General features: G+C 41.6%; 1 protein-coding gene across 5 annotated transcripts in view; it reads right to left on the bottom strand.

Moving 5' to 3' along the window:
• The window catches only part of FAR2 (fatty acyl-CoA reductase 2), a 148194-nt gene extending 127511 nt beyond the window's left edge, over nt 1–20683 (bottom strand). Inside the window, exon 1 of one of the 5 annotated variants that reach the window (XM_060113454.1) lies at nt 20596–20683. The gene's annotated coding sequence lies outside the window, so the exon portion shown is untranslated. Of the gene's footprint in view, nt 1–19898; nt 20154–20546 lie in introns of those variants that run through there. The other 4 variants (XM_060113452.1, XM_060113451.1, XM_060113453.1 and 1 more) reach the window with 4 other exon arrangements.
• Nucleotides 20684–21584: the final 901 nt, after the last annotated feature.

The following is a 21584-nucleotide window of genomic DNA, read 5'->3' as shown; positions in this document are numbered from 1 at the left end:
CCAACACCGTGAGCCATGGTTAATATACGGGTGACAATGGGCAATGATCATAAACAGTTTTTTAAGGAACTGCAGCTAGTACTGCTTTTACTCAGGAAAGACATGCTTTTCTCTTTCTTTTCAAGAAGAAAATGTTCTCTTTTTTTTCATTACTTCTCTAGCATCCCTCAGTTACCCCGTCTTTTGGGCCTCCACTCAGGGCCACTCTTAGATGTCCCATGCTCCTTTTACCCTCCCTGCAGGGGCAGCCTGGTGTTTGTAATGTCAAGGGGCCTCAGATTGTGGATGGTATTACACCCTGAGGGAGACAGAAACTGTGCCCATGGATGCCAAGGGCCGGGCTGGGGAGGGAGCGTGTAGTTTGAGAAGAGGAAGAGGAAGCCAGTTGCAGCCCAGGAACTTTGATGTTAAATTTCCCTTTGGAGTAGAAACCAATGCCTGTCTAGATGAAAGCACTGGAAACAAGCAAAATGGCAGCAGGTGCCATCCTGAAAGTGAATACAGCTGTACCTTGGTGGACTAATTGCCTAATCAAGGCCTCAGGCCTGCCTAAACGTAAGGATGGGAAAGAAGCTTAAGCAGTTACATTATGCAATACCTATTGTTCTTGCCAAATTAAACTTGGTGCAATAAATTTTGAACAAGCAAAGAAAGGTTTACTAATAAGGGAAATATTTCTATGGCACCTTATCATGTATCGACTGCTGCCTTTATACTGTGATGCATATGAACTCATTTATTTCTCAGTCCAACCCTTTAGAAAGTGTCTGTTACTAGGTTGAAGCATGTGAAATTGCCAATGTTCAACCATTTTGACCTACCAATGGCCACTGTGGCTGGTTCAGCCTGCATTTTCTCTGCATTTTACAGATGAAGAAATCTAGATGCAGAGCAATTAAGTAACTTTCCAGAAAGTGTCAAGCCTGGGCCCTGATAATCGAGCTTCTGTTTCTGTAGTCATTGTGAACCACTGAAACATAATACCTCTCTACCACACTGAATTAAAATGACAGAAATGGTTTCTTTCAACCTAAAATTTCTATGCATGAATCTGTGCTGTATCGTTCCCAGTCTCCATACACCAATCTCTTCATGCCTTGCCTATTTCTTTTGAAATGAATCAGCGCTCACCCAGTCACTAGCTGGAAATCTCAAAATAGAATTTTCTTTCTTTTTATATTTCTTTACCACAAGAATCCAAATGATATTTATTAAGTCCACCTCAGCAGGAGCCACAGAATCATTGGGCATGAGAGCTAGAAGGGATTTCAGAGATAATCTAGTCATTTTTCTAATACAGACATAGTCACTGAGCGAGCAGGGAGCAGAATCAAGACAAGAGTCTGGACCCCTGAGCCCGTGTCTGCTGTTCTCTCTCCACCTCTGTTCTCACATTGGACTCACATGCTACAGATAATGCCTCTTTGCTTCTCTGCAGTTTCAGGACCCATCATAACTCTCTAACACTTGCCCATGACAATAGCTCAACTCACTGTGCCAATCACTCTTCTAAATGTCTTACATGTATTAACTCATGAATCAGCACAACAACTCCATGACATTTACTATTATAAACCCCATTTTACAAATAGGAAACCAAGGTACAGAAAAATTAAAGTGATTTACCCCAGGTCACACAGCTTGCAGACTAGTGCCAGAGGCCATGCCCCCATCACGCAACCATATGCCCTTTGTCCTGCCCTGCTCTTCACTGAACAAAGCTTACACTCACTTCTTTTGGGAAACAGTTCTCAATTCTCCCCTCAATCTGTTGAAAATCGTATCTGCCAAACTCTCTCAGTCCCCATGCAACATCACCTTATATGGAATTGGCTACTTATTTGTCTGTTTTGTCTGATGGCCTGCAAACACCTTAAACATAGTGATTGTGTTTTACTCTTCCTAATATTCACAGGATTTGACACAACACCTGATAAGACATAGACGTAGAGTATGGACTTGAGGGGGGAGGGTAAGCTGGGACAAAGTGAGAGGGTAGCATGGACATATATACACTATCAAACGTAAAATAGATAGCTAGTGGGAAGCAGCCGCATAGCACAGGGAGATCAGCTCAGTGCTTTGTGACCACCTAGAGGGGTGGGATAGGGAGGCTGGGAGGGAGACGCAAGAGGGAGGAGATATGGGGATATATGTCTATGTATAGCTGATTCACTTTGTTATACAGCAGAAACTAACACACCATTGTAAAGCGATTATACACCAATAAAGATGTTAAAAAAAACAGTAAGTAAATATTTGTTGACTGAATGCATGAAAGAATGAAGGGCCACCTAAATCTTTCTGTCTTCAATTTCTCCTTATTCCACCTATCTTCCATCCTGAAGTGAGTTGGGGAAACTAGTGAGACATTAGTGTGTAAGTTCTATGGAGGCTGGTAAACCCTTTACTTATCTTCCTTAATAACCAAAGATAAGTCTTTTGATTGTTGTTCCCCAAATGTTTGGTCATGAACTCATCACACTACTAAGACAGGGATTTTCTTCATCCACAGTCACTCTATCTGGGGCCCAAATTTGTTTTCAATTTTATACTTTGACTTCTGAGTGTGAGATAAAATAATTTATTTCACTTAATCCATTAGACCAGAAATTAGGATCCTACAAGCAGGTAAAATAAGTATTTTGATCTTAACACGGAGGGGCCTAGAACATTCATTCATAGTCACATGGGCTTCAGAAGTCATTACAGTGAGATATGTTTAAAATGACTTCATGTTTAAATGCGTTAGTTCTAACTGAGGTGTCCAGGTTACTACTACTGTGTCCCCTGATTTGAAATCATATACATAATTCTCATAAATGATCAATTGGATATCCAGATGGAAATGCACTTTTTATTTCCCACATCAAACAGAAAGTTAATTGCAGATGGATAGCAGATTTTAGTATGAAAGGCAAAACAATCTAGTCTTTAGAAGAGAACAACTCCCTGATCTGTAAGTGTGCAAAAAGCATTAACAATAAAAGACTAATACTAATAAATTGGGCTCTACTAAAATTAAGAATTTGTATTCATCAAAAGAAAAAATTAAGAGCATAAAAAGGCAAGCCACAGATTGGGAGAAGGCATTCACAATACCTATATCTAATAAACGTAATGCATCCAGGATAAAGTATATGCACACATCATTATGAAAAAAAATAGAAACCCAGTAAACAAATGGGCAAAGACTTGGGCATGTCTCAAGAAAAGATATCCAAATAGTCCATATACAAAAAGGTGCTCCACTGTCAGTCACCAGAGAAATATAAGCAAAACTACTATGCCACACAACTACTCTCCCACTGAAATGACTAAAATGAAAAGAACAGACAATGAGGAGTGTTGACAAGTGGAATAAGTATAACCTCTTGACTACTGCTTCTGGGAGTACACTCTGTACAACCACTTTGGGAAACTCTTTGGCAGATTTTATTAAAGCTCCCTACATGAAACTGTTCCACATGGAGGTATACCCAAGTGTAGTATTCACATATGTTCAACAAAAGACATTCATAAGAAAGTTCTTAGTACTACTATTCCTAAGTTCTTAGTGGCACTTGGTAGTGGAAACTACCTAACTGTTCATCAACAGTAGAAGAGATAAATTAAATGTGGTATATTCACAGTATGAAGTACTAGACGGCAAGGAGAATGAATACACAAAAAAAATATTTTTAACATCTTTATTGGAGTATAATTGCTTTACAATGGTGTGTTAGTTTCCGCTTTATAACAAAGTGAATCAGTTATACATATACATATATCCCCATATCTCTTCCTCCTTGCGTCTCCCTCCCTCTCCCCTCCCTATCCCAGCCCTCTAGGTGGTCAGAAGCACCGAGCTGATCTCCCTGTGCTATGCGGCTGCTTCCCACTAGCTATCTATTTTACGTTTGGTAGTGTGTATATGTCCATGCCGCTCTCTCACTTTGTCACAGCTTACCCTTCCCCCTCCCCTATCCTCAAGTCCATTCTCTAGTAGGTCTGTGTCTTTATTCCCATCTTGCCCCTCGGTTCTTCATGACCTTTTTTTTTTTTCTTACATTCCATATATATGTGTTAGCATACGGTATTTGTCTTTCTCTTTCTGACTTACCTCACTCTGTATGACAGACTCTAGGTCCATCCACCTCATTACAAATAGCTCAATTTCATTTCTTTTTATGGCTGAGTAATATTCCATTGTACATATGTGCCACATCTTCTTTATCCATTCATCTGTAGATGGACACTTAGGTTGCTTCCATGTCCTGGCTATTGTAAATAGAGCTGCAATGAACATTGTGGTACATGTTTCTTTTTGAATTATGGTTTTCTCAGGGTATATGCCCAGTAGTGGGATTGCTGGGTCATATGGTAGTTACATTTTTAGTTTTTTAAGGAACCTCCATACTGTTCTCCATAGCGGCTGTATCAATTTATATTCCCACCGACAGTGCAAGAGGGTTCCCTTTTGTCCACACCCTCTCCAGCATTTATTGTTTCTAGATTGTTTGATGATGGCCATTCTGACCGGTGTGAGATGATATCTCATTGTAGTTTTGATTTGCATTTCTCTATTGATTAATGATGTTGAGCATTGTTTCATGTGTTTGTTGGCAATCTGTATATCTTCTTTGGAGAAATGTCTGTTTAGGTCTTCTGCCCATTTTTGGATTGGGTTGTTTGTTTTTCTGATATCGAGCTGCATGAGCTGCTTGTATATTTTGGAGATTAATCCTTTGTCAGTTGTTTCATTTGCAAATATTTTCTCCCATTCTGAGGGTTGTCTTTTGGTCTTGCTTATGGTTTCCTTTGCTGCGCAAAGCTTTTAAGTTTCATTAGGTCCTATTTGTTTATTTCTGCTTTTATTTCCATTTCTCTAGGAGGTGGGTCAAAAAGGATCTTGCTGTGATTTATGTCATAGAGTGTTCTGCGTATGTTTTCCTCTAAGAGTTTTATAGTGTCTGGCCTTACATTTAGGTCTTAAATCCATTTTGAGTTTATTTTTGCATATGGTGTTAGGGAGTGTTCTAATTTCATACTTTTACATGTAGCTGTCCAGTTTTCCCAGCACCACTTATTGAAGAGGCTGTCTTATCTCCACTGTATATTCTTGCCTCCTTTATCAAAGATAAGGTGATCATATGTGTGTGGATTTATCTCTGGGTTTTCTATCCTCTTCCATTGATCTATATTTCTGTTTTTGTGCCAGTACAATACTGTCTTGATTACTATAGCTTTGTAGTATAGTCTGAAAACCAGGTGACTGATTCCTCCAGCTCCATTTTTCTTTCTCAGATTGCTTTGGCTGTTCGGGGTCTTTTGTGTTTCCATACAAATTGTGAAATTTTTTGTTCTAGTTCTGTGAAAAATGCCAGTGGTAGTTTGATAGGGATTGCATTGAATCTGTAGATTGCTTTGGGTAGTAGAGTCATTTTCACAATGTTGATTCTTCCAATCCAAGAACATGGTATATCTCTCCATCTATTTGTATCATCTTTAATCTCTTTCATCAGGGTCTTATAGTTTTCTGCATACAGGTCTTTTATCTCCTTAGGTAGGTTTATTCCTACATATTGTATTCTATTTGTTGCAATGGTAAATGGGAGTGTTTTCTTAACTTAACTTTCAGATTTTTCATCATTAGTGTATAGGAATGCTAGAGATTTCTGTGCATTAATTTTGTACCCTGCTAATTCACCAAATTCTTTGATTAGCTCTAGTAGTTTTCTGGTAACATCTTTAGGATTGTTTATGTATACTATCATGTCATCTGCAAACAGTGACAGCTTTACTTCTTTTCCAATTTGGATTCCTTTTCTTTTTCTTCTCTGATTGCTGTTGTTAAACCTTCCAAAACTATGTTGAATAATAGTGGTGAGAGTGAGCAACCTTGTCTTGTTCCTGATCTTAGTGGAAATGGTTTCAGTTTTTCATCATTGAGGATGATGTTGGCTGTGGGTTTGTCATATATGTCCTGTATTATGTTGAGGACATTTCCCTCTATGCCTACTTTCTGCAGAGCTTTTATCATAACTGGGTGTTAAATTTTGTCAAAGGCTTTCTCTGCATCGATTGAGATGATCATATGGTTTTTCTGCTTCAATTTGTTAATATGGTGTATCATATTGATTGATTTACATATATTGAAGAATCCTTGCATTCCTGGGATAAACCCCACTTGATCGTGGTGTATCATCCTTTTAATGTGTTGTTGGATTCTGTTTGCTAGTATTTTGTTGAGGATTTTTGCATCCATGTTTACCAGTGATATTGGCCTGTAGTTTTCTTTCTTTGTGACATCTTTGTCTGGTTTGGTATCAGGGCGATGGTGGCCTTGTAGAATGAGTATGGGAGTGTTCCTCCCTCTGCTGTATTTTGGAAGAGTTTGCGAAGGGTAGGTGTTAGCTCTTCTCTAAATGTTTGGTAGAATTCGCCTGTGAAGCCATCTGGTCCTGGGCTTTTGTTTGCTGGAAGAATTTTTTTTTTTAGCATCTTTATTGGAGTATAATTGCTTTACAATGGTGTGTTTGTTAGTTTCTGCTTTATAACAAAGTGAATCAGTTATGTTGGAAGATTTTTAATCATAGTTTCAATTTCAGTGCTTGGCTTGTTCTGTTCATATTTTCTATTTCTTCCTGGTTCAGTCTCGGAACGTTGTGCTTTTCTAAGAATTTGTCCATTTCTTCCAGTTTGTCGATTTTATTGGCATATAGTTGCTTGTAGTAATCTCTCATTATTCTTTGTATTTCTGCAGTGTCAGTTGTTACTTCTCCTTTTTCATTTCTAAATCTATTGATTTGAGTCTTCTCCCTTCTTTCCTTGATGAGTCTGGATAATGCTTCATCAATTTTTTTTATCTTCTCAAAGAACCAGCTTTTAGTTTTATTGATCTTTGCTATTGTTTCCTTCATTTCTTTTTCATTTATTTGTGATCTGATCTTTATGAGTTCTTTCCTTCTGCTAACTTTGGGATTTTTTTGTTCTTCTTTCTCTAATTGATTTAGGTATAAGGTTAGGTTGTTTATTTGAGATGTTTCTTGTTTCTTAAGGTAGGATTGTATTGCTATATACTTCCCTCTTAGAACTGCTTTTGCTGCATCCCATAGGTTTGGGGTCATCGTGTTTTCATTGTCATTTGTTTCTAGGTATTTTTAAATTTCCTCTTTGATTTTTTTCAGTGAGCTCTTGCTTATTAAGTAGTGTATTGTTTAGCCTCCATGTGTTTGTATTTATTACAGATTTTTTCCTGTAATTGATATCTAGTCTCATAGCGTTGCGGTCGCAAAAGATACTTGATACGATTTCAATTTTCTTAAATTTACCATGGCTTGATTTGTGACCCAATATATGATCTATCCTTGAAGAATGTTCCATGAGCACTTGAGATGAATACAGAAACATTTGAATGAAACTTACAAACATAACATTGAGTGAAGAAGGTGGATACAAAATAATGCACACTGTATGATTTTACTTACAAATAAAACTCCAAAAACTGGCAAAGCTAACCTATGTTTGAATCTTGCTAATCTATGACTTAGGGGTCAGGATAATGGTTACTTTGGGGTGAATAGGTAATGAGTAGATGGCATCTTATGGGATGCTGGTAATGTTTTATTTTTTTTTAAGTCTGGAAGCTGAAATCTGAGAGCTACTTATTATTGTATTTATGATATATTCACTTTTCCACATGTAAGTCATACCTCGTAAAAAATAATAAAAATCACATGGAGAAGAAACTCGGTGAAAATAGTTATTACTTATGTTCATTATTAACCTGTACCTAAAATGCATAGGTTTTCGTTTTCTTTTTTCTTTGCTTTTGTTTGCTTTTTGTGGTCATTTTGTTTTGTTTTGTTTTGTTAGAGTAACACGGAAAGCGCCTTGTAGTTTCATCACCATATTCCATTGCGGTAAGGAGGAATAAGTATTAGTTTCCTGGGTGTTATGGATTGAATTCTGTCCTCCTAAAATTCATATGTTAAAGTCCTCAACTGCAGTATCTCAGAATGTGACCTAATTTGGAAATAAGATTATCGTAGAGGTAACTAATTAAGTTAAGATGAAACCATACTAGAGTACAGTGGACCCCTAATCCATTATGACTGGTGTCCTTAAAAAAGAGGAAATTTGGACACATAGATATGCATAGAGGGCAGTGGAGTTAAAGACACAGGGAGAAGATGGCCATCTACAAGCTAAGAATAGGCCTAGAACAGATGTTTCTCTAACAGTCCTGGGAAGGAACCAATCCTGCCAACACCTTGATTTTTGTAGTCTCCAGATTTCTGAGATGCAGGAAGGGAGGGTGATGCTAAAAGCTCTTCTGTATTAGGGAACCCCCCCACACACACACACACCTGCCTCAACTAGCAACTCACACACTTGGCAAGGCTGCTCTAGGGAATGGGGAGCAGTGGAAGGTGTTAGGCAGGGGAATGACATGATCCCTTTTTTGTTTTGGAACAATGGAATGTTCTGAATCATGTGACACACTGAAGATGGATCAGGAAAACCTAAGCATCTCAAACAGTTCTATGATACTTGGCAAGTATCCTCAGAAGGGATCTTTCCTGGGTCTGGAGGTCTTCAAGGAAGTAAAATAACCACTTGATTGTTCCTGAAGCAGTGGTTTCCCATGTTGTTTTGGTCACGACCTCTTTGAAACTCTGTTGAAAACTATAAATCCTCCCATCATCCAGATTTAAGAGTACAGGTGAGGATTTTTAAAACAGAGTATTGGTTTGTGATCTCACTTGTAGAAATAAAGATGGAAGGCTGAAGATAATGGGGTTTCCACTTGTCATCACCCAGGAAGCCAGCAACTAACTACTAGCCCTATGCCCAGACTCAAAGGTACCGTTCTGGAAACTCTGTAACTTTCCCACGTTGGTTGTTTTTGCTCTTCCCCTATTTCTTTATCCACAATGAATAGCAGTTACTTAAATCACAAAGAGATTGTACGTCTAGCTTTAAGGGCAGAAAGGAAAGGGGGAAGCATGAAGATTGAACCCAGTCCACAGCCAGGTTTGGGGAAAGAGTGAGAAACTGAGAGGAGGGTGCCACAGGCTAATTTAATCCTCAGGATTTATGGTGAATAAAGGAGAACATTGTTTCCTTGGGGAGAATTTTCATTATCTTCCCTGTGGACTTTAATTCATTTTAATTCCATTTCCCATCACCCCCTTCTTGGTGCTAACTGCTCAGGGCTATGGGAAGCTAAATCACTGACTGGGGCTGGCTAGGAGGTGGAGGAATGGGAAATAAAAATATATGAGTATTTTTTATATTCACACTGAGGATCTTCGCTGAAAGATTTCACAAACTCCAAAGTTTTAACTGGTCAGAAATTGCCCAATGAATAGGGGGCACTAAAGCTTAAGGGGAGGTACTATAACTTGTTCACCACTATATTTGCAGAGCTAAACACCTGGCCTGACACATGGTAGTAAATTGAATGAATGAATGAATGAATGAATGAATGGAATAAAATGCTCATGGGGGGCCTCCCTGGTGGCGCAGTGGTTAAGAGTCCGCCTGCCGATGCAGGGGATACGGGTTCGTGCCCCGGTCTGGGAGGATCCCATATGCCGCGGAGCGGCTGGGCCCGTGAGCCATGGCCGCTGGGCCTGCGCATCCGGAGCCTGTGCTCCGCAACGGGAGAGGCCACAACAGTGAGAGGCCCGCATACCGCAAAAAGAAAAAAAAAAAATGCTCATGGGATTTGTAGTCATAACATTTGGATATTATTCTACACTTAAATAGATAAGTGACAAGTCCCTTTGTGTTTTGGGGACTGACTTTTTCTTTTCTATAAAATAAGGGAATTAGATCAAATATAGATAAGGTACTTGAACATTCTACAATTTAGAATATGTAGAATATGAATAGAGTTAGTTAAGGCAAAGCTATTTGCAGTCACCACTACGTGGAGTAGATAAGATGGTGCAATATGTATGTATGTATATAGTATGTCTAAGAGTTTAGGGAAGGCTAATTTGAGAAAGTTTCACTCTGTCCTAAAAGAAACTGAGACCTAAATTTACCTAAAGTGCAATCCTGTGATCAACAGTGCACTCAGCAGCACTTGCATAACCATTGCTTCAGGCAGGACTGGACCAAAATAGTAAGAAGAAAAGAAGGAAGAAGCAAAGTCACAATTCTACTAAGGAGAGAGCTTTGGCAACTACAGGTTACCAAGAAAGAAGGAAACTGCTTATTTGGATGAGAACTATTAACTCTTTCAAACTCCCCTGCAGCTTGGAGAATAGTTTTGTAAGTGGATCTTAATGCTCTCAAAGCTTCTTGGTACGAGAACACGTGTCCATCCTTTAGATCATACACTTATCTTCAGAACAAATAGGTCTTAAAGGTCTCATGTAAACAAACACAAAGGAAATGAGTCAATTCAGAATGAGACAACAGTTACAGCATAATAGAAATAAAAATACACAGACTGACATAAAATTGATTTCATTAATATTTATCAGGGTATCTTATTTACACTTATGTTTCATGTGGAATTAAGTGGACAGTTTCTCTTAAGTTTTAGACAAACACTTCTATTTTTATTAAATGAATATTATCTATCTTTTTTTTTTTTTTTTTGCAGTACGTGGGCCTCTCACTGCTGTGGCCTCTCCCGTTGAGGAGCACAGGCTCCAGATACACAGGCTCAGCGGCCATGGCTCATAGACCTAACCGCTCTGTGGCATGTGGGATCTTCCCGGACCGGGGCACGAACCTGTGTCCCCTGCATCGGCAGGTGGACTCTCAACCACTGCGCCACCAGGGAAGCCCTATCTATCTTTAAGATGCTTTTATTACTGGATAAAACTATGCTGCTACTATCCACACACCTTTTAGTACTAAATGTCCTTTCTTGAAAATAATAATAAAAAATCTTTGATACATGCACACATAGTGAATTGTTACACAGAGCTTCTTTTGTTCAGGTTATCAAATTCTTCTGGGCAGATTCTTCCAGTTTCTTGGCAATATCATGCATTGGTGAATCTAATTCTGCTTGAAGCGCTTCAGTGGTTTCAAATATGTTGGGACCAGACACAAAATTTAACGATCTTCCTAATTTCCAACTCTCCTGCCCTCAAGAATACTGGAGTTTGTGCTGACTTTTGTGGAAAGTGTCCTCTCACTGACCTATGATAAAGAATGCACCATTTTTCTAAAATGATCTAAAATGTGGAGCATTTTCACAATGACTTTTTCTCATTTCTTGGCTCAGGAAATATTATACTTGCCTCCTATGGTCATCCTGTTATTCACCAGTGAATGTTACTGACCCAGCACCTCCCAGCTGAGGTGGATGGATGGGAAAGTGGATAGAAGAGGCCAGATTTTTGCCTTTTTTTACACAGATTCACAAGGAAGAGCTTTCCCTTCTCCTCTTCCCCTCAAGTGTGTGTTTCAACACTTTGGAGCCATCTCTGGAGGAGCCTAGGAAGTTAAAATGCATTAAAAACAAGGTAATAGCATGTCCAAAAGCCAAAGGGGATGCATTGTCATCTGCAGCTGGACTGGGCTTTTCCTGGACTGCAGAGGTTAAGTTTACAAAATTATCTAGGATTTTAAAAATAAACCATGACTAAAGCAATAGACACATGCTATTTTTAGTGTCTGCCAATTAAAGTAAGATGAATTTTTTTCACTGTCTACTTAATCATGTTGTTCTCTACAAAAAGAAATATATAATATTTTTTGCTTTGGTATAGTGTTGACTAAAATGGAAAAATGGCTATTGAATAAAGATCTCACCTGAAACCAATTCTTTTTTTTTTTTAATTAAAGGCAGGTCTCTGAATTAGTCATGGAAAGGCCCCTTAAGAATGTGGCTGGCAATCTGTTTGATTCCCACAGAATACTGTGGCCTGGAAAGATTTTGTGATCACAGCGATAGACCTAAGCACAAGCCTCCATCTCCCATCTTCTGGTTCTAAGTCCCATGGAAGCACCTACACCAGCTGTGCCCACATTTGTACCTGTGCTGTGTTGGTTATGTATGAAGTACCTGGGGAGTCCTGTACCAAAAATATAGACTCATTGAGGGTGTGGTGAAAAGGGAACCCTCCTGCACTGTTGGTGGGAATGTAAATTGGTACAGCCACTACGGAGAACAGTATGGAGGTTCCTTAAAAACCTAAAATTAGAACTACCATACGACCCAGTAATCCCACTACTGGGCACATACCCTGAGAAAACCATGATTCAAAAAGAGACATGTACCACAATATTCATTGCAGCAATATTTACAATAGCCAGGACATGGAAGCAACCTAAGTGTCCATCGACAGATGAATGGATAAAGAAGATGTGGCACATATATACAATGGAATATTACTAAGCCATAAAAAGAAACAGAACTGAGTTATTTGTAGTGAGCTGGATGGACCTAGAGTCTGTCATACAGAGTAAAGTAAGTCAGAAAGAGAAAAAACAAATACTGTATGCTAATGCAAATATGTGGAATCTAAAAAAAAATGGCACTGATGAACCTAGGAGCAGGGCAGGAATAAAGATGCAGAAATAGAGAATGGACTTGAGGACACTGGGAGGGGAGTGGGAAGCTGGGGCGAAGTGAGAGAAGCATCGACATATACACACTACCAACTGTAAAATAGATAGCTAGCGGGAAGCAGCAGCATAGCACAGGGGGATCAGCTTGGTGCTTTGAGATGACCTAGAGGGGTGGGATAGGGAGGGTGGGAGGGAGGCTCAAGAAGGAGGGGATATATGTATGCATATGACTGATTCACTTTGTTGTACAACAGAAACTAACACAGCATTTTGAAGCAATGATACCCCAATAAAGATGTATAAAAAATAATTAGTAAATAAATAAATAAAATAGGCATGGGGTGGGGATGATGAAAAATGTATTTGTCAACCTAAACTTAAGACTGTCACGCTTAAACCATCACTCTTCACAAACAGGGTGCTTTAATAAAAAACAGGTTTGCTTTACTGAAATAAAAATCAGAGGTGACTACTCACAGAAGATCCATGCTTAGAGGTAGCAGACTTCAACAGCTAATATTGGTGTTAATTACCCCCTCTACCTCTTAGATGCTGGGTATGTTTATCTGAGGCCCCATCCTTTACATGTGAATTCAAACGTTTGAATAACTTTCAAAAGCTATCACCTGCAAGACTGTCTTCTGCACCTCACGTTGGCAGCTAACACTAGCTACACTACTCATCCACAGTAAATGGCACTGTCATGACTCCGATGGTAATAACATTTGAGGAGCTTCTAGACCGTCAGTTTACCTATTTGTATTTCTACCTTGACATGGACTGAATGTTTCAGTCCTCCCGAAATGTGTGTGTTGAAATCTAGGCTCCAATGTGATGGTGTATGGAGGTGGGGCCTCTGGGAGGTTATTAGGTCATGAGGGCAGATCCCTTGTGAATGGGATTAGTGCCCTTATAAAAGAGACTTCTGAGAACCCCCTTGCTCCTTCCACCATGTGAAGTTACAATGGAAAGAAGGACATCTATGAACCAGGAAGTGGTTCTCACCAGACAGCACATCTGCTGGTGCCTTCATCTTGGACCCGCAGCCTCTGGGACTGTAAGAAATAAATTTCTGTTGTTTATAAGCCACCCAGTCTATGGTACTTTGTTATAGCAGCCTGAACTAAGACTACCCCTAATATATAAAACAAATCTATTATAATTATCTATGGCCAGTGAGTTTAGTAGCCTAGAGCAGGGGGCGGCAAACATTTTATGTTAACGGGCCAGATGGTAAATATATTAGGCTTTGCAAATCACAACTACTCATTACGTGGAGCACCAAAGCAGCCATAGACAATAGGATGAGTAGGTGCACGGTACTGGCTGATTTCCAATAAAACTTCACTCATGGATACTGAAATTTGAATTTCATATAATTTTCATTTGCCAGAGAACACTATTCTTCTTTTGATTTTTTTCAACCACTTAAAAATATAAGCACTATTCTTAGTCCAAGACATATACAAAAATAGGCAGGATTCAGATTTGGCCCTCAGGCCATAGTTTGCTAACCCCTAAGCTAGAGCACCAGGTGGATGAAGCCGTGGCCAGAGTCCACAGATGTTTGAACTCGTCTCTTCTGCCCTGCTCTGCTGGTTATTCTTTGGTCACAAATCGCACTTCTGCCTCGATCCCACCACCACGCAAATGCACTGGGGACCAGTAAAGAAGATGTATGAGATTCAGTGCAAAATCACTGCTCCTACAGATGTCCTATGTATTCACACTGTGTTGCCCTGCCGGGGATATACTATGAACATCAAATAAGGCTCAGACCTCCCATGGGACATGAAAGGTCCTGTGAAATCTTCCCCATTTTCTATGCTTCAGCTTTCTCACGTGTACATCTAGACTTGACAGAATGTACCTCCGAGAGGTCCTGCATAGCCTTGCCAGGGAAGTAGAAGTTAAAATTTTTAAAAAATTGTTTTTAGTCAGACTGCAGATCTTGCTTGTGAATATCTCTTCATCTATTATCCATATGGTAGAATTGTTTTCATCATCAACTCAGAACTTATTAACAGAGTCAGTTCAATTCCGGTCTTCTGCTTCCTTCCAGCTAAGCAGTAGCATGAAAGACATGAGAGAAGCTGATGGTTAATAGACAGCTGTGGATGTTAAAAGGTTTAATCTATTAATATAGGGCAGCATTTCCCAAAGCGTGTTATGTTGAATGCTGACTCTGTTAGATGTTCTGCCAAAAAAAGCATTTCAAGGTCAAGTAAGTTTAGGAAATGCAGCATAAAATATCTCTTCTTGATTGATGATTCTTAAAGTGCATTATTAGTATGTTAAAGGCTTTGAGGATTCCCACAATAAGACTGCTTAACTAGGTTGAATTAAGTGTTTCTCAAGCTTATGTGATGAGGGAAGCTTTTTTCCCTTCACTTGACTGTTATTAATATCCCGAGAAACTAATGGTCCACAGACTGCATTTTGGGACACTGATACAGACAAGGTGGAAGAATGGAAAGCTTCTAAGCAGGGGAGTAACTTATGGTGTAGAGCAATCACTTTGGTGCGGATCAGACTTTTCTCTCTGGGTTTTCGTCATTTTAGGAGATTACCCCATGTGCCATCAGTGTGCTCAAGTCAGAAAGACAGAAGTCATATTTGTTTTGGTGGTAACCTCTTAAACATTATAAAGTTCGTGCACAGTTCATTAATAATCTCAACAGTAGAAATGATAATATGAAAAGCATATTATCTTCTGCTATCTCACCTCTATCCCAACAGCCTGGCACACTTTTCAGAGATACCAGGCAGCGTTATCAGTTTCCATGTCACTTTTCAGCTCTTCTGTGGCAACTCTAAATCTTATGCATCAGGAGGCTATGGTTGTGGATTATAAACATACAGCAGTATCTACTGGAGGAATTTATTATCACACTTCTTTGCTTAGCCACTTCTCATCGCCGATCTATCACCAAGGTCTATCAGTTCTACTTCTGAAATGCACTTCAAGTCTGCCCACTTCTCTCCATCTTGCCTGTCCACACCATCACCAGCTCTGTCCTACTTCCAACCCCTGATCCCGCTCGTCCATTCTCCTAATTGCAGCCACAAAGGTCTTAAAATTTAAATTAGTCTCTGGCTTCAAAGTCTTCAAGAGCTTCTCATTAAAATAAAATTCAGAATCTTTATCAAGATCTGTGAGGATCTACATGACCAGGCTCACACACACGGCCGGCCTCTCAGCAACTCCCTCACCCAAAACACGTGCCTTCTTTCTGTTCCTTGAACACTTCCAGGTTTTTCCTTTCCTTACAGTCTTCCTACTTGCTATTTCCTCTGCCCAGATTGCTTTTCCCTCCATTCTTTTTTTTTCTTTTTGCCAAGTTAATCCCTATGCTTCCTTCAAATATCAATTTAAATCTTTCTTTGTCAGAGACCTTCACAAACCACCAAATCTGAGTCAACCCCTCATTTTTTCATTGCACCTGTTATTCTCCATGCTACTTCCAAAATTTTCTTATTATATGTTTATATTTTAAATGCCTGTAAGATCCAAAAGGATAGGGGACACATCTGCTTTATTCCACACTAAATGCAGAAAAATTGGCATTGTGTCTGGTCACAGAATGGGCTTAATAATTATGTGTTACATGACTGAAGCTAACCAGTGGAAAGTTCTCTTCGTTTTATCTCCTGCCTTTTCCTTGCATGAAACTTTAGTTCCATCCAGATTTTCATCTTTTGCACAATTATCACCCAGAAGGTTCATTCATTCATCTCTATTAGGAGTGGAATTTTAAGGGCCATCTCATGTAACTCTCCTCTTAAGCTTCTCTAACCATTTCAGTTTATTTTATTCTCTTCTTGGGAACTCATTGCACTTATTTTCTGTACCATTCATTTGGTGCCTAATTTTATATTGCCTCTTAACAATGTATCTGTTATGTTAATTAACACATTATATTTACATATTTCATCTTGTCAATGATGTCATAAATCTATCGAGTACAGGACTTGGTACTTCATAACCCTGAAGTTCACAGCACGCCTCTGCACAGAGTAGCTGCATGAAAGGAGTCTCCATCCACCTTCTCTGGTGCCCCTATTTTAAGACTTTGATACGGAAGTTTGATCTATATCCTTTTACTCTATTTTCTTCCTCAACCCTTCCAAGTGTGTTGCCATCATACTGGGAATGAAAGCTGTGGAAAGGATAAGTTCTGAGGTCAGAGAGAAGCAATAAAAGGAGGAGTGTGGGGAAAGAGGACTGGTCCAAGGTTTCTAAGTTCCTCCCGCAATGGTACAGAAGGTGAAGACAACTTGGTAGGGGACTAGGTATACTTTATATTGCCAGGTATCTCCCAGAATATTTAAAAGAGTGCCTTGCTCACGGTTTTGAAAGTATGAATATTTAAAAGTTAAATGGGGCAAAAAGGATACCTTCTTAAAAATTTCAATCAATGACTCAATTTTTCATTGTTCAATTTTGGATGAATTCCACCAAAACATCAATTTAATTCAGGAAGTATCTTTGGGATCCAGGAAGGTATTCTGTACTTTTAGTTGCCAGTTCCAATCTTGACCAAATAAAGACTTTTAAGGAATATTTAAAATACCACAAAACATAGCTACTTTTTGTTCTATTTTTTCTCCCACCAAAATATAAGGGTTATAAAGGTTCTACAACCCTTTTAATGTACTTAACCAGCCTTCCTCAAGCTACTTCTGAAACATGTATTAGAAAAGTTAAGCCTGTAACAATACTGTCTTTGTTAGTATAGTACTGTTCAAGGTAAGTCAACAGTTTTACAATTATTATCTCTTTTTACCTACCTGTCTTCACAATGACTCTTTAAGATGAAATACAGTAGTAGATATTGTCTGTTATCTTTATTTTGTCAATGAGGAAATTGGGCGTAGAAGGACTTAATGACAGAAGCATGCAGCAGCTAACTTTCTGTTTTTGTCAGAGAATTCACCTGCAGTGTAGGATGGCTGAGACAGGGTTGTTATTCAGGAAGTGACAGAACAGGCTTGTGAACCTGGCCTCAGGACTGGCTATGGAATTTGCAGGGTCTAGTGTAAAATGAAAATTTGGAGCTCCTTGTTTGAAAATTACTAAGACAGCTGACAGCGACAGCAGAACATTAAACCAAGTGCAGGGCCCTTCTCCAAGTATTGGTCCCTGTGAGCTGGCCCTGCCTGAGGCCTCTGAACCTCTAACATCTGGGTGATTAAGTATCAAGGAGGCTGTGAGCGCCTGAAATTGTAGGCAGAATTCTGTTAATATGTATATGCTTATTTTTCATATTCCAAAGCTTTTATCAGATCCTTAAGTGGTCTGTTAACAAAATAAAGCATTAAGAATGCTTCTTCAGGGCTTCCCTGATGGCGCAGTGGTTGAGAGCCTGCCTGCCAATGCAGGGGACACGGGTTCGTGCCCCAGTCCGGGGGGGTCCCGCGTGCCACGAAGCGGCTGGGCCCGTGAGCCATGGCCGCTGAGCCTGTGCGTCCAGAGCCTGTGCTCCGCAACGGGAGAGGCCACAACAGTGAGAGGCCTGCGTACCGCAAAAAAAAAAAAAAAAAAAAAAAAAAAGAATGCTTCTTCAAGAGTAATAAATGTTCTCAAAGAGACCAAACACAAAGTCACAAGAGACTGGCAGGGACCGCGTGTGCATGTTCCTTCAGAGACCATTTGTACATGCATGAGTTTTCATGGGTGCACAAGTATTAATGCAAAGACAAAGAATTCTTAAGGCTGCCCAGATGTTGCCAGAAAGAAATAACATCTGAATGTACCTTCAGAAGATAGGAAAGGGAATAGTGAGACATTCAAGATGATGATGTTCTTCACAAACCCCAAAGTGATACCCAAGTACGAGCTATTTTACTTATTTTTCCTCCCTTAAAGGAAGCTTCTCCCTCTCCTTCTGTAATTAGATGTCACTCTCCCTCTTTTAAGTTAAGGAGAAATGTAAGATTTACCAACTCGTGCTGATTTATATCAATTTTATAGATAATTATAACCCAACGTTGAAATAGGAGTAAAGTAGGAATTTGTTAACAAAGCAGGTTCAGAAGATGCCCTCAGAAACAGGGAAAGAGTGCTCTGAAGACCTGCATCCCGAGAAATACTACAGAAGAAATGCTGCAACTCTTGAGTCTGGCTGGTAAAGCCCCATGGCCATCTCCTAGAAGTCTCACACACAAATATCCCTAATAGCGGATTTTGCTGAAAGCCCTGCTCCTTTAGTCTGAGTGGCTGCCTTAAAATTTTATTTAGTCTCTTTGCCCTTTTAGACTAAATATGCTCCTCAGCCAAATCTCCAACTCATATGAATGGGGATACAGAGAGATGGGTAATTGAAACAGCAGGGAAATTCTCAAATTTCCATTTGCACAGTGTCAAACTTCTCTTGATGCAGCAGCCTCTAACAAGTAGAAAAGCACGATTCACTTGAGTTTCCTGGTCAGTCTGCTGTACCCACTCTTGTCCCTGTCCATGGCACAATGGGACAATCTACATGATTTAACCAGCCGCCGAAGCTCTGGCAGATACAAAACGAACCTTGGTTGCTCACACCTGGTAACTCATCCTTCGAAGAATAAGTGTTCTTAATTCTACTCATCCCACCAGGTGAAAAGTAGGAGGTTTCTAGGATGAAGTCGGTCATTAATTCTTTTAACTGAATGGAATTGCGCCGTGGGTAATCGCCAGGGGTGCCAGCAGCCTTCCCTCAAGCCATCTACACCAGTTGCAATCTGGTACCTGCTCCCCTGCTACCTCCAAGACGCCCAGGCCCCTCAGGAAGAGGTGGAAAACTTCGGACGGGGACAGACCCCACCCCGGCCGCCCCGGGGCCGTGCCGGCCCTTTTCAGCCTGGGGCTCGGTACCCGGCGAGGCGTGCAGAGCCCGGCGTGGGACTAGGGGCCGGAAAGCGCGCCCCGACAGTCCAGGGCGCAGGGAGGGCGGCCACCGCGCCCCACGTGGCCCTGCTCTCTCCTGGAACAGCCCCGGGGGCCGAGGAGGCCTCCGCCAGACCCGGCCGGAGCCTCTGTCTCTCCGGACCCGCGGCCGCGGCGCGGCTCCCAAGTTAGCCCAGTCTGCAGCTTGCCGACACGCGCGCCCTTCCCGCCCCCGCGTGCCCCACCTTGGCGGGCGATGCCGGCGCCCAGCGCGCCTAAGCCGCGGCCGGATGGCTGGGGGCGGCCGGGGGCAGCTCCGGGGCAGAGCCGCGGAAACCGCGCGTCTCCCCGCCGGGGCCCGAGCCCACCCTGCCGCGGGGCCCCGCGGCTGCCTCGCCCTCTCTGCAGACCCCGCCGAGCCCGGCCTCCCGGCCACCCGGCCACTCCGGCCGGCTCCTCGCCGGCGGAGGCGTGGGCGCTCGCGCGGCCCGGCTGCGACCCTGAGTACCTGCTCCTCCGGCGCAGGGCGGGCTCAACTAGTGGTCCTCTAAATCCCGGTCCTTTCCCGGGGCTCCAGGAGGTGCTCCGGCCACGAGGAAGCTGCTCTCGTCTTTCGGCTCCCAAACGTGACACTCTATATATCCGGCTCGGAGACTGGGTGTGGGGCGGGAGGAAACCACCCTCCCTCCGACCTTCCCCTCGGCCGCCGCGGCCTCGGCGTCGGGCGCGGAGCTGGCGGCGGCCTCTGCCCGGGGCGGGAGGAGGGCGAGGGGCTGGCGAGGGCCCTACAGGCCGCGAGGGGACCGCATCGTGGGCAGGGTGGCCGGCCGCGCAGGCCCGCCCCGCAGCTTCCATTCATTCAGATCCGAGCAGATCCACTCGCTATTACTCCCGGCTTGGATTTTTTCCCCCCATTTTTAAAAAAAATCGGTGGGTGAGGGGTAAGGGAACAGGAAAGGCGCCCCTCTCTGGTCTGGAAAAGGAGAGCTCCTACACCTTGAGAGAGAGAGAGAGAGAGAGAGAGAGAGAGAGAGAGAGAGAGAGAGAGAGAGAGAGAGAGAGGAGAGGGGAGAAAGAGAGACAGAGACAGAGAGAGATGGGGGCCAAGGGGAGACAGAGGGTCAGAGGTTCTACCGTGAACGCTTGGAGGACACACCTTTCCCCACCCACCCTAGCAGAAAAGGCAGCCAAAAATCCGAGTTTACTCAGCTCGTCCGTACTGCACGCCCAGTGGGAGGGATGCTCTGGTGTCTGCTCCAGACTGCAGAGGCGCCTGGCAATGACCGACCAGGGCAGTGTCCTTTTAAAAATCCAGGAGGGGCCGGAGGCGCGGTTTACTCATGTCCAGGGTGTGGAGGGCAGAAATCAGGCTCTGTCTGCGTCAGGTGGGAGTGGGTAGGTGGATAGGAAACTAGAAAAGATCAGAGATGCGGCTGCAAGAATGCAGCTGGCCAGCTTTGCTCATCAGAGCTCCTTATCAGATTAAAAAACAAACAAAAAAAACAAAGAAAAAAACAGGCAAACAAACAACAACAACAAAAACGTTTTGTTTATAAGCCTGGTAGCTTAGCTTTGGGGGGATTTGCTTTGGTCGCTGTTACATTTTAAACGGGAAAACTGGACTGTCGTCAGGGAAGACTTGTAGAGGGACAGAGAGGCACGTGAGTGGAGCTGTCACAGTCCTCAGCCAGGACGTGCTGAAAAACGGCCAACGCCCAACCTCATTTCTTGGACAAGGTGGAAGGTAAATTCCCAAATAAACGTGCTATGTTAAGAAAAGCCAAAAAGGAACATTGCCCTATACGTTGTCTTCATTCTCCTCATTACAACAATCGACATACAAAGAAATAAAATTTAATTCATGCAAGTTGGAGTTAATATGAGCCATTTTTTGCATTAAAAAAAATCACACCCATCTTGAATTCTCTTCTATTGGACTCTCTTCAATTGAATATATTAAGCAAAGTGTAGCCTAAAATCACGGTGGCTAATTTTCTCCGGTGTTTTTACCTGAGAGCAAGAGAGACAGAAAAAGTTAGGACCACATAAATATACTCTTTGTTATCGCTCCTCCCACTTGAGAATAAGTCTGAATGTGTTCCCCAAACAACGTGTATGTCAGCACTTGAAATGATACTGTCAAATGGTGGTGAGATTGAAATCACTGCTATGTGGTGAGTATTGAAATCACTCA

Source organism: Mesoplodon densirostris, chromosome 11 (genome assembly GCF_025265405.1).
Source record: "Mesoplodon densirostris isolate mMesDen1 chromosome 11, mMesDen1 primary haplotype, whole genome shotgun sequence".
Classification (NCBI taxonomy): domain Eukaryota; kingdom Metazoa; phylum Chordata; class Mammalia; order Artiodactyla; family Ziphiidae; genus Mesoplodon; species Mesoplodon densirostris.
This window is presented reverse-complemented; position numbering and strand designations above follow the sequence as displayed.